This window comes from Oncorhynchus keta, chromosome 35 (genome assembly GCF_023373465.1).
Source record: "Oncorhynchus keta strain PuntledgeMale-10-30-2019 chromosome 35, Oket_V2, whole genome shotgun sequence".
NCBI lineage: Eukaryota > Metazoa > Chordata > Actinopteri > Salmoniformes > Salmonidae > Oncorhynchus > Oncorhynchus keta.
In genome coordinates this window covers 24,761,961-24,776,515 of record NC_068455.1, presented here as the reverse complement: position 1 = coordinate 24,776,515, position 14,555 = coordinate 24,761,961, and the positions used below count along the sequence as shown (strand labels likewise).

General features: G+C 43.1%; 1 pseudogene; it reads right to left on the bottom strand.

Annotated features, from left to right (window-relative positions):
- The window catches only part of LOC118369068 (RNA helicase aquarius-like), a 74,719-nt pseudogene that overhangs the window by 30,133 nt on the left and 30,031 nt on the right, over nucleotides 1-14,555 (bottom strand).

Below are 14,555 nucleotides of genomic sequence, written 5' to 3'. Positions count from 1 at the left end.
CAGTTCTGTCAGTTAGATGGATCCCCAAACCATTAGCCACTGTCATTTCCTTTCTGTTGGTTTGTAGTCAGTCATCCTGTGTGTTCTACAGTAGCCAAGTACTACTAGGTCTGCTATTTATTCAGTCATGTAGCCCTATACTGTGTTGTACCACTAGTGAAAAACATCCTCCTCAAATAGAGCATTCCTTCTGTGTCTGTTACATATGCTTTAGTGGTTTGGCTCATTGGATTGGACAATACTCATTGGGCAATACGAAGAGGGTTACATGAAGACACACTACATATACACACAAGTATGTATGTGGACAACCCTTCAAATGTGTGGATTCGTCTATTTCAGCCACACCCATTGCTGACAGGTGTACAAAGCACACCGCCACGCAATCTCCATAAAAAACATTGGCAGTAGAATGGCCTTAGTGAAGAGCTCAGTGACTGTGAACGTGGCACTGTCTGTTCAGTCGCAAAGTTGTAGGTCACACAAGCTCACAGAACGGGACCGCCGAGTGCTGAAGCACGTAAAAATAGTCTGTCCTCGGTTGCAACACTCACTAGAGTTCCAAACTGCCTCTAGAAGCAATGTCGGCACAAGAACTGGTAATCCGGAGCTTCATGAAATGGATTTCCATAGCTGAGCAGCCACACATAAGCCTAAGATCACCATTTTGTATTTATTTTATTTTACCTTTATTTAACTAGGCAAGTCAGTTAAGAACAAATTCTTATTTTCAATGATGGCCTAGGAACAGTGGGTTAATTGCCTGTTCAGGGGCAGAACGACAGAATTGTACCTTGTCAGCTCGGGGTTTTGAACTTGCAACACTCTAACCACTAGGCTACCCTGCCGCCCCATGAGCAAAGCCAAGTGTTGGCTGGAGTGGTGTAAAGCTTGATGCCATTGGACTCTGGCACAGTGGAAAAGCATTCTCTGGAGTGATGAATTATGCTTCACCATCTGGCAGTCTGATGCCAGGGTTTGGCTGATGCCAGGAGAACACTACCTGCCGAATGCATAGTGTCAACTGTAAAGTTTGGTGGAGGAGGAATAAACGTCTGGGGCGGTTTTTCATGGTTCCGGATAGGCCCCTTAGTTTCCTTGGAGGGAAATCTTAACACTACAGCATACAATGACATTCTAGACGATTCTGTGCTTCCAACTTTGTGGCAACAGTTGGGGGACGGCCCGTTCCTGTTACAGCATGACAATGTCCCCGTGGACAAAGCGAGGCCCGAACAGAAATGGTTTGTCGAGACCGGTGTGGAAGAACTTGACTGGCCTGCACAGAGCCCTGACCTCAACCCCATTGAACACCTTTGGGATTCATTTAAATGGCGACTGCGAGCCATGCCTACTCGCCCAACCTCACTTATGCTCGTGGCTGAATGGAAGCAAATCCCCGGAGCAATGTTCCATCTTCTAGTGGAAAGCCTGCCCAGAAGATTGGAGGCTGCTATAGCAGCAAATGGGCGACCAACTCCATATTAATAGTCATGATAAATGTTCGACCAAGCAGGTCCACATACTTTTGGTCATGTAGTGTATATCCATCAATTTAAATATATATATATATGTTATCATTATATTATGTGAAAAACCCGAACTGTTGCTGTTTTGCACACTTACTAGCAAATTATATTGTAGCTTTTTACATGTATTATTTATATCCCATCTTTGCCTGATTCCTTTGGACATATAGTAGCATTCGGTTAGCAATACACTGCGTGTTGTCAGGGTGGCTCCTACTCAGAATGCTTATCAGAGAGACTGCAGGATTTTCTACCAGAGCTAATGCCAGATAAAAAATGTTTTATTTCTCTACCATAAGCCACCTTCAAGAGAATTTGAGAGTACATCCAACCGGCCTCACAACCACAGAACAGGTGTAACCACGCCAGCCCTGAACCTCCACATACATCCATTTTCTGAGACCAGCCACCCAGACAGTTGATGAAACTGAGGAGTATTTCTGTCTGTAATAAAGCCCTTTTGTGGGGAAAAACTCATTCTGATTGGCTGGGTCTGGCTCCCCAGTGGGTGGGGCTATGCCCTCCCAGGACCACCCATAGCTGCACCCCTGCCTAGTCATTGTTCACTATATTTTGCTAATATTCTTCAGGATATATTAATTATGCTTATTGAACAATTAACATATCCTGGCAGTCATTGGCAGACCCGTACTATCTTGATTACCCAACCTGCTTCCTGGTTGAACATGGTAATATAAATTGCACGACAACGCCAAATGCGATTTTCTGGGTGTGATTAGAAAGGAAAAGATGACCTATTATAACTGAGTGTATCCTCCAGGTCCCCTTGCCATAGCTGTGTATAAATTATATGACTGGGACAATGATCAGAAACCAAGTCCACTTGTGTATGTCTACCTTTACAATAAAGTCCTTAAACAAGTAAAATATATACAGTACCAGCCAAAAGTTTGGACACACCTACTCATTCCAAGGTTTTACTTTATTTTTAATATTTGCAACATTGTAGAATAATCGTGAACTATGAGCGTGCAAAGCTGTCATCAAGGCAAATGGTGGCTACTTTGAAGAATCAAATATAAAATATACTTTTTTGGTTACTACATGATTCCATGTGTGTTATTTCATAGTTTTGATGTCTTCACTATTATTATACAATGTAGAAAATAGTACAAATAAAGAAAAAGGTGTGTCCAAAAACATTTGACTGGTTTTTACACAAAATAAAATGTACAAAAAATTGTGCTCTATATATCTGCCTGGTACACTGAATGTAGGAGAGTAGGATAGAGACTGATGAGTTAGCTCAGCTGCTGCTGATTAGGAGGGAGAGTTTAATAAGTACTTGCCCCAGACAAACTTAATCTTACCAAGGCTTGTAAGTCAAACCTGATTCAATCACCGATAGGAATGCAATGGAAAGAAGACGAGGGGGGATATGGGGAAGGTGGATTCTCGTTACCATGCGTAGTGTATACTACAACAGAAGGCATCATGGGCTGGATGTTATAGCATTGGTTAGAGCGAGAGGAGACTAAAAGGTCATTGGTCAGGTTGATGTGGCTTAATGGTCTCCTCTAAACAGACCCTTGTGTAATCTGAGGATATTCTGCCCCAGCATTGACATCCCAATAGAGTACCCCAGTATGAGTCATAATACCCATAAAACAGAGGTCAAACAGGGAAATGGTGGCAATCTTTTTTCCCCCCATTCATTTTTCCCATAGGGGATTGTAGAAAGACATAAAATAAGGGCTGTGTTTTGTGTTTTGATAACCGTGTAAATCTCTAGGACACGGTGACAGATCAACATATTTGCCTGTATTAACCCCCCAAAAATGAAATGCTAATGTGGCTATCAAAAAGAACTACAAATACAATGATGATCTGGACAAGACTGCCGAATCGAGGCAAAGGTAAGATTCTCTGGATTAAATATCTAATGTTAGCTAAATGTAGTAATGTCCTTTAGTAGCAGCTTCTATAAATAGGCTAGAATTCTTTAATCAAATCTAATTTTATTTGTCAGATCCCGGACTTGAACCCAATCTAACATCTCTGAAAAAAGACCTGAAAAAAGACCTGAAAAAAGCTGTGCAGCGACGCTCCCCATCCAACAGAGAACGGACAGAGAATGAGAGGATCTGCAGAGAAGAATGGGAGAAACACGTCAGATACAGGTTTGCCAAGCTTGTAGAATCATACCCAGGAAGACTCGAGGCTGTAATCATTGCCAAAGGTGCTTCAACAAAGTACTGAGTAAAGGGTCTGGATACTTATGTAAATGTAATATTTCAGTTTCTTAATTTTAATACATTTTCAAACATTTCTAAAAAAAAACGTTTTTGCTTTGTCAATATATGTAGATTGATGGGGGGAAATGTTTTAGAATAAGGCTGGAACAAAATATCGAAAAGGTCAAGGGGTCTGAATACTTTCCGAATGCACTGTATATTGGTAAAAGTCCCCTTGTCCGAGAGAGATTTACAAGGTTATCAAAACGTCACACCAGAGTAAGCCTACAAAAAACACAGCCCTTATTTGAAGTATTTCTAATATCACCCATGGGAAGACTGAATGGAACCATTTCCCTGTTTGACCGTAAGGTTTTATGGCAATTACGACACCTCCACTGTGGGGCTCTATAAAGACTGGATGGACCTATTCATCCTGAGTGACAGGGAATTCTCTTTTCAGGTATAGACCTGAAGATGGGCACAGAACTCCTGATTGGGGGACGGGACCAACCACACACACACACACACACACACTAGTAAGATGACTGCTCAGAGGTCTGGGGTTAGGTTTAGAGGTTAAATTGTCAGCATGGACAGGTAGTGACAACTGGTTCTAAGGGCTGCACCACAGTGAGCAAATGTTTGTCATTAGATGATACATGATGGAAGACAATCATCCTTGGCCGTAAATGTGAAGAGTAGTATAATTAAGCAATAAGGCCCGAGTGGGTGTCTCAGAGGCAGGCTGGGTGAGAATTTAAAGGGTATGGGTTAGTGTTCAATAGAAGCTTAGTGAGCAGCGAAGCACTTCACAACAGATTCCCTTCCAAGGCCTGGTCTGAATAGAAAAAGCACGATTGTGGGTGTTTTCCTGAAAGAAAAAGCGGAGCCTTTGAGTGCACGAGAGAATACTCATATTTGATGCTTTACTATTTTAACATTAATATTAAACCCAATCAAAACATGCAATATTAAATTAGCTCTAGTTTTAATGCCTGTGGTTCCTCAGCGGTTGAAGGGTGAAATGAAGCCGGATGTCTTCCCTCCCTGGGCAGATTCACTCAGACTGAAAGGAGCGAAAGAGTGGAGGGGAAAAAATAGGAAAAAACGGCATAGGGATGGATGTCGAGCAATCCAAGTGGTCGATGTCTGTACATGCTGAGTTCATTCAGGGAAACTGACCGTGTGCGTGTTTATGCGTGGGTTAGTGCGTTGGATGACATCGTCTGCTTACATGGCATCTCATAAACACAACCTTAGTCTTTAAAAACTCCTTGTAGGCAACAGACACCGAGGCGGATCACTTTCCTTCTCCTGTGATTCTAGAGGGAGAGTCTAACATCTCTGAGCGGGGGGAGACAGACATATCTCTGCAGCACCATAATGGAAGAGGCTGAGCTGATGTAACACTTTAAAGTGCTCCAGTCTGATGTGATGCAGCCAGTGATACGGGGGATGCCAGATAAATCAAGACCACACATGTTAGGATATTACCTCCATTCAATAACTTCTTGATTGCTTCTACAAGGCCTTCGTATGGCTCCCATAAATCTCTAATGTTATTGTTATCTCTATATAAAGACTGGATGCAACCAGGAGGGGCTGAATACAAGTGTGCTTATATGTCAGCGTTTCCGTTAGCCGGTAATAGCCAGCTTTTGGCCGCTAAAAAATGTTAAAGCTGATAAATAAAATCACAGCCGGCCAATTGTCCAGGAGAATAAGAAAAAATACCATTGCGAAATAATGCTTTTAAGCCTATTCATTTATGGAAATACCAATCGATGTAAATACATTTGACTGGTCATGCTCATCGGTCTATTGGTTAATTTGCATAATTATGTTGAATTAAATTAGCAAATGTACACTATATTCATTATGCATCTCATTTATTACATGCTTATAGCATATAGAAACAGAGCCATTGAGTGGAAAATCTGCCAGACAGTGTGAGAGCTGCTGCTACAGCATCTCAAACAGAAAATGTATAGGCAACGGAAGGCAGGCCTCATCAGCACATCACACACCACTTTGCAATGAGCTGGAGGCAGTATGCATTTTGAAAACATATCCTTGTGATTGTTTTGATCACGAGTACTGGAATATGTTCCGGTCAGCCTCAGGGAACAACATTGACTTATTCGCTGATTCGGTGAGTGCATTTATAAAGAAAATGTTGTACCCACTGTGACTGTTAAAACCTATATTAACCAGAAACCGTGGATGGATGGTGCTATTCGTGCAAATCTGAAAGCGCGATCCACCGTATTTAACCATGGAAAAAGGTCTGGGAATATGTCTGAATATAAACAGTGTAGCTATTCCCGTCCAAAGGCAATCAAACAAGCGAAATGCCAGTACAGGGACCAGGTGGAGTCGCAATTCAACGGCTCAGACACAAGATTTATGTGGCAGGGTCTACAGGAAATCACGGACTACAAAAATAAATCCAGCCATGTCACGGACACCAACGTCACGCATCCAGACAAACTAAACAGCTTCTTTGCCCGCTTTGAGGATAATACACTGCCACCATCACGGCTCGCTAACAAGGACTGCGCACCCCCCCTTCTCCGTAGCTGACGTGAGTAAAACATTTAAACATGTTAACCCTCGCAATGCTGCTGGAACAGAAGGCATCCCTAGCCACGTCCTCAAAGCATGTGCAGACCAGCTGTCTGGTGTGTTTACGGACATATTCAATTGCTCCCTATCCCAGTCTGTTGTCCCCACATGCTTCAAGATGGCTACCATTGTTCCTATACCCAAGAAGGCAAATATAACTGAACTACACGACTACAGTTGCACTCACTTCTGTCATCATGAAGTGCTTTGAGAGACCTCCACTGTACCGGTCACCCTAGACCCACTTCAGTTTCATACCGCCCCAACAGGTCCACAGACAACACAATCACCATCACACTGCCCTATACCATCTGGACAAAAGGAAGACCTATGTAAGAATGCTGTTCATTGACTACAGCCCTGGTGGTGAAGGTAGGAAACAACATCTCCACTTCGCTGACGCTCAACACTGGGGCCCCACAAAGGTTCATGCTCAGCCCCCTCCTGTATTCCCTGCTCACTCACGACTGCATGGCCATGCAAGCCTCCAACTCAATCATCAAGTTTGCAGATGACAACAGTAGTGAGCTTGATTACCAACAATGACAAAACAGCCTACAGGGAGGAGTTGAGGGCGGTGTCAGGAAAACAATCTCTCACTCAACGTCAACAAAACAAAGGAGATGATTGTGGACTTCAGGAAACAGCAGAGGGAGCACTCCTATATCCACATCGAAGGGACATCAGTGGCGTAGGTGGAACGTTTTAAGTTCTTCGGTGTACACGTCATTGACAAACTGAAATGGTCCACGCACACAGACAATGTGGTGAAGGCGGTGCAACAGCGCCTCTTCAAACTCAGGAGGCTGAAAAAATTTGGCTTGTCACCCAAAACCCTGACAAACTTTTACAGATGCACAATCAAGAGCATCCTGTCGGGGTGCATCACCGCCTGGTACGGTAGCTGCACCGCCCTCAACCGTAAGGCTCTCCAGAGGATGGTGCGGTCTGCATAACGCATCACCGGCGACAAACTATCTGCCCTCCATGACACCTACAGCACCTGATGTCACAGGAAGGCCAAAAAGATAATCAAGGACAACAACCACCCGAGCCACTGCCTGTTCACACCGTTACCATCCAGAAGGCAAGGTCAGTACAGGTGCATCAAAGCTGGGACCGAGAGACTGAAAAACAGCTTCTATCTCAAGGCCATCAGACTGCTAAACTGCAATCACTAACTCAGAGAGGCTGCTGCCTACATTGAGAACCAATCACTGGCCACTTTAATAAATGGATCACTAGTCACTTTATACAATGCACTCTAAATAATGCCACTTTAATAATGTTTACATATCTTACATTACTCACATCACATGTATATACTGTATTTTATACCATGTATTGCACCTTGCCTATGCGCTCGGCCATCGCTCATCCATATACTTACATGTACATATTCTCATTCACCCCTTTAGATTTGTGTGTATTAGGTAGTTGTTGGGGAACTGTTCGATTACTTGTTAGATATTACTGCACTGTCGGAATTAGAAGCACAAGTACTTCGCTACACTTGCATTAACATCTGCTAAGCATGTGTATGTGACAAAACACATTTGATTTGATTTACTTAATTGTTTGAAACCTGAACGTTTACTACATATTATGAGGCATGTCTTATGAGGCATAGCCTAGCCAAAATTATACCATTACCTTCGAGGCAATTATTTTATATAAAAAGTATTTAATTGTCCAGTAGCCAAAGGCATAATCCTAGTCATATTAGCAACCCATGCTAGATGTTGCATATTATATTTCCGGTCTTTCAAAAAAATGTACCCCTTTTTTCTCCCGAATTTCGTCATATCCAATTACGATCTTGTCTCATCACTGCAACTCCTCAACGGGCCTGGGAGAGGCTGTCAGGTTCTTAATAGAGAGAGTAAAAAACGAACGGACGACTACGAAAAGCTCCAACCAAGTTTATTCACCCACTGGGTCAAACAGCTGCAAAGATAAAGACATAATTACACAAGCACATATATTTATATCTTCCTCCTAATGCTGAGTCTCCTCCTTACACACAGCCAATACATCTCTGTTCTCGACAGGACTTTACTGATACCTGTTCTTCCTCACTTTATCTTACACCTCCCCAACTCACGGCTGTCCTATTGACTTGAACCAGACTGTCGCCCTTCTCCTCTCCATAGAATAGCTGATATCTAACAATAGAATAACATGTTCTGACAGAATGTAAACTTTCTCACTCAGTAGATTTCAATACCCTCAGTTCTGATATGACGAATAAGGATATTTCATATTTCAAGTTAAGAACTCAGTACCCATCAAGGCGAAGGTGGAGTCATGCATTCTCCAAAACATGACCCGCCAAACCGCGCTCCTTAACACTCGCCCACTTTTTTAAAAGTGTTTTATTTTTTATTTTTTTTACCCCCTTTTCGTGGTATCCAATTGTTTTTAGTAGCTACTATCTTGTCTCATCGCTACAACTCCCGTGCGGGCTCAGGAGAGACGAAGGTTGAAAGTCATGCGTCCTCCGATACACAACCCAAACAAGCCACACTGCTTCTTAACACAGCGCGCAATCCAACCCGGAAGCACAGTTTCTTTTAATATGAACTAGCATAATCTAAATGTGATTTCTGTCATTCTGAGCTCGATGGGTGGACACCCAGATCAGGTTACGTACCCAATGCATATGGGTCGGTAAATTTCTCAAATGTCCGGTAAATTATGTGTAGGGTATGTATGTGTAGGGAGTGCAGGGTGAGTGAAAGGCCCTATAATCTTCCATCCGCATGTGGGGAGACAGACAGCAGGTCCTGTGTCACTGCCAATGGGGTCATGGGAGGAGGGGGAGGGGGCACGGGGTGACATGTCACCAAATCACCATGTAATTCCAACCAATGTCTCACAGAACACACTCAAACAGAGGGAGTGAGGGAATGAGGGAGTGAGTGAATGAGTGAGTGAGTGAGTGAGTGAGTGAGTGAGTGAGTGAGTGAGTGAGTGAGTGAGTGAGTGAGTGAGTGAGTGAGTGAGTGAGTGAGAGATTTAACAAAGAGGGTGGAAAAGAATGAAAAGGAAGAAACTCACTATATCCCCATCATATTACAAACTCCTAATATCACAACAGAAACACAAAAAAAACTGTTGAAATGTGATGCAGTGCGATGTCACAGTGGCTACTTCTCCAGTAGGAGTGGGAGAGAGAGTCAGAATCTAAACAATCACGTGAGCCTGGGCAGACCTGTCATGGCATCAGTTGTGGAAAGAGAATCACGTGTGTTCAGCGTTCCAACTCCCACTTCACCACACACACAAAGATGGCTAACGACCCGTGAGCAACATCCGAACTGCTGACATGGTGTGTGTGTGTGACATAATTAACCTCTGACTGGGATGGATATGGTATGTGTGTGTTTGTTCAAGAGCCTGTTTGTTTGTGACATGTTTATCTCTGACAGAGTGAGGATCTTCATGGTGTATGTCCCTTTAGCTAGGTAAACATGTGATGTGTGTGTGTGTGTGTGTGTGTGTGTGTGTGTGTGTGTGTGTGTGTGTGTGTGTGTGTGTGTGTGTGTGTGTGTGTGTGTGTGTGTGTGTGTGTGTGTGTGTGTGTGTGTGTGTGTGTGTGTGTGTGTGGCCTGCCTCCAGCTGGGTAAATCTCTTCTTGATGTGTTGGTAGCAACCCTCAGCGAAGTCCATGTCTTCATCATAGGAGCGACCGTGGAACACAGGCTGGGGGGCGTTGGAGAAGTACTTGTGGAAGGGTAAGTGTGTGGCCATGGCTTCGGCCTTCACCTTGCTTAGACCTGACCTTGGAAATGTACTCTTCCCAGTGAGACATCACCTGCAGCGGGGAGAGAGAGGACAGCAGCAGACAGCCCCCCTGGATGTTACAGGTCTGGCTCTTTTTGGTATGCCGCACACGTGCATTCTCACTCAAAGACAAACACAGTTGCGTCACATACAAAGTAGGACTGGATGATATATTTAATTAATTTGTTTTGGCTCGATATTCCAAATGCATTAAACAATTATATAAGATATTGAACTTGATTTAAACATCTGAACAAGTTGACAGGCTAGCATGCCAGCAGCATACCACCCTGCATACCACTGCTGGCTTGCTTCTGAAGCTAAGCAGGGTTGGTCCTGGTCAGTTCCTGGATGGGAGACCAGATGCTGCTGGAAGTGGTGTTGGATCTTTCCTCTGGTCTAAAAAAAAATGTCCCAGTGCCCCATGGCAATGATTGGGGACACTACCCTATGTAGGGTGCTGTCTTTCGGATGGGACATTAAACGGGTGTCCTGACTCTCTGAGGTCATTAAAGATCCCATGGCACTTATTGTAAGAGTAGGGGTGTTAACCTCAGTGTCCTGGCTAAATTCCCATTCTGGCCCTTAAACCATCACAGTCACCAAATAATCCCCAGTTTACAATTGGCTCATTCATCCCCCTCCTCTCCCCTGTAACTATTCTCCCCTATTCAACTGTTCTACCTTGTAAGCTAGCAAATAGATCAAAGTTGGCTAAACAAAAGTATTTGTAAAGTGTTGATATTTTGGTTCAGTATACACTGAGATGCAATAAAATCAAATTAATTACTTAAAAATCATACAATGTGATTTTCTGGATTTTTGAAGTGTACCTATGATAAAAATTACAGACCTCTACATGCTTTGTAAGTAGGAAAACCTGCAAAATCGGCATTGTATCAAATACTTGTTCTCCCCACTGTATATGCACACACACACACACACAAAACATTAGGAACACCTTCCTAATATTGAGTTGCACCCCTCCTCCTTTTGCCCTCAGAACAGCCTCAAATCGTCAGGACATGGACTCTACAAGGTGTCGAAAGCGTTCCACAGGGATGCTGGCCCATATTGACTCCAATGCTTCCCACAGTTGTGTCAAGTTGCCTGGATGTCCTTTGGGTTGTGGACCATTCTTGATACACAGGGGAAACTGTTGAGCATGAAAAACCCAACAGCGGTGCAATTCTTGACACCTACTACCATACCCGGTTCAAAGGCACTCAAATCTTGTCTTGCTCATTCACCCTGAGAATGGCACACATACACAATACATGTCTCAAGGCTTAAAAATCCTTATTTAACCGGTCTCCTCCCTTTCATCTACATTGATTGAAGTGAATTTAACAAGTGACACAATAAGGGATCATAGTTTTCACCTGGATTCACCTTGTCAGTCTATGTCATGGAAAGAGCAGGTTTCCTTAATGTTTTGTACACTGATGCGTAGATAGATGTCCTAGCCTACCTCTTTCAGGTAATAAATTCAATGCAGTATTAGTCTTATATTTAGCTAATGAATGATGGGTTATGCATTAGCCTCTACTTATAGCCTCTGTCTCTTGCGCTATACACACTTGCGCTCCGCTGGCCTCTCTCCTTAAATATCTTTCCTTAGCTTAGTCCCATGAAAAGAAATACTAGAATAGCATGCTCTACATTGTTGTTGTTTCTTATACTAATAGATCATTCGAAGAGGGATACAAGCTCTTGTGTGCAGCATGTTAAATGCAGCATGTTAAATACAGCACCCAATTGAACTCACAGGGAGTTTGAAAGAGAACTCGATGGCGGTAGGCTATAGCAGTTATTTGTTCATAACCATTCAATATCCGTGAAGAGAAATGACAGCCGTCTGCATCTTATTCTTGTCATTACAATGATGAACATGAGGACAACTAAACTGATTTAATTTAACCTCAAATTCGCAAGTCTATAATTGTAACTTTGTGGGCCGCATGTCCTGCACTAGCATCACGTTCTTTCCCAGCTTCATGGTTTGAATGAGGTGTGTAATTCCAGTCCATATAATACAATAAAGGAAAGTAATACAGTCCAGTACAAAAATATTAGCCTACTGGAGCTAGTTTAATTTATTTACCCAAGAGAGCATAGCTACATCTATGGGCTTTTATGTTTTCTGTCGTGTGTAATGTGCGGTAGCTTATATGATAGGCTATGTATTGGATAACGGCGCAATCATTTGGGCTTTTTTGGGCTTGGGCTCGTGCTCATTAAAGTTCTTTAATGTAGGGCTCATTAAAGGTCTTTAATGTAGGGCTCATAAAATGTCTTTAATGTATAGGTCATCAGGCTCAGGTAGCATCAGGCTAGAATTTTAATGACGATCAAAGCTCTTACCAAATACAGACATATTTATATATGTTTTAAACGGAACATTTGTCAAATACAATATTCAACCCTACTCTCCCCTTTACACCCCACTGCCAGCTTCCCTCTTCTGTATCCCCTCTACACCCTGCTGCCAGCCTCCCTGCTGTGTCTTCCAGTCTCCTCTCACTGACAGGATGCCGCCTCAGTGAGATATCCACTCCACTCCACTCTTCTTGATTTTAGATCTGGGCTATTTTATGAGCTCTCTCAGGTCCTCTTAAGATGACAGTTGCCTTGGGTTGTCTCCTCTTTGTTAAAAAGGCTCTGTTGTCTATTCTGGGCTTTTCTGCTGATGCATGCTGCCACAATCGAGATGCATCCTGTCGGGCTGTATCACCGCCTGGTACGGCAACTGCTCCGCCCACAGCCGTAAGGCTCTCCAGAGGGTAGTGAGGTCTGCACAACGCATCACCGGGGGCAATCTACCTGCCCTCCAGGCCACCTACACCACCCGATGTCACAGGAAGGCCAAAAAGATCATCACGGTCATCAACCACCTTGAGCCACTGCCTGTTCACCCCGCTATCATCCAGAAGGCGAGGTCAGTACAGGTGCATCAAAGCTGGGACCGAGGGACTAAAAAAAAACATTTCTATCTCAAGGCCATCAGACTGTTAAACATCCATCCCTAAAATTGAGTGGCTGCTGCCAACATACTGACTCAAATCTCTAGCCACTAGCTCTCACTAGTCACTTTAAACAATGCCACTTTATATCATGTTTACATACCCTACATTACACATCTCATATGTATATACTGTACTCTATACCATCTACTGCATCTTGCCTATGCCGCACGGCCATCGCACATCCATATATTTATATGTACATATTCTTATTCATTCCTTTTTCCTTTACACTTGTGTGTAAAAGATAGTTGTTGTGAAATTGTTAGATTACTTGTTAGATATTACTGCATGGTCGGAACTAGAAGCACAAGCATTTCACTACACTAGCATTAACATCTGCTAACCATGTGTATGTGACCAATAACATTTGACTTGATCCAGAACTGTCTGTTGTGGCATTTCTTTTGGTAATTAGGTGACAGAAATAAATGGAGGATATGGTATAATATTTTGGTATTTGCCATCGAAGCGGAAGGAAGATACTGACTCTTATTGCACTGGGATGAGATCGGCAGCATCTCACCCCCTTTTTTTTATTTTAGTGACACATTTTATTACCAACTTTTGCAGGTCGGGATATCAGCAATGACTAATTCATCTGGAAAATGCCTTACCTTTAGTCTAATGTCACACACATTCACATCTATTATCCCCAAACACCCCCCCCCTCCTGTACTGACCTGGTAGAGGTAGAAGTGTCTGTCGGTCTCACAGGTGTAGGTCCAGACTCTCTTGCAGACTGCCCACCTCTCTGATCAGCTCCAGCCTAGTACGTCGTTCACACGCCCATACCAGAACACACCATATACCACATCCATCCATAGTTTACCTTGAGAAAGCAAACAGTATCAGGTCCATTTCAGTCAGTTGAATTGGACCATAGAAGAGTGGTTATATTCCTGGAACTCATTTGAACAACCATCCATTCTCTCATCGTACCTGGAGGCCTGGTACAGTATCAAACTAGTAACAACCACCCTATACAAACACTGTTATGCCATATTCCTACGATGATAATAGCCTCAACCTTCCCAGAACATTGACTGCCTGTCCATAGCCAGATAAGATCAGTGTCGTGATCTGAGGGTCATGTCAAGTCATTCCGAGGAGAAATGTTAATGTTGCGAGGAGAACTGAAGCCTAAACCTGTGACATCACAGCCTAGGGAAATAGTTTCAAACCCTTCATGCACAAATCAGTATCAGCTGCAAGCAACAAGCCAGTAGGCTTGAAGTGAATAATCAAATCTAAAGTTTAAGAACCCAAACTCAAAGCTGGCTATTAATAGTTTTGGTTGCTGAGAGGATGGAAGCTAATAGCCAGAAGGACCAAATTGCAGTCTTCTCTAATACATGTAATAACATTGACAAGGTATAACAGGAATTGGAGCT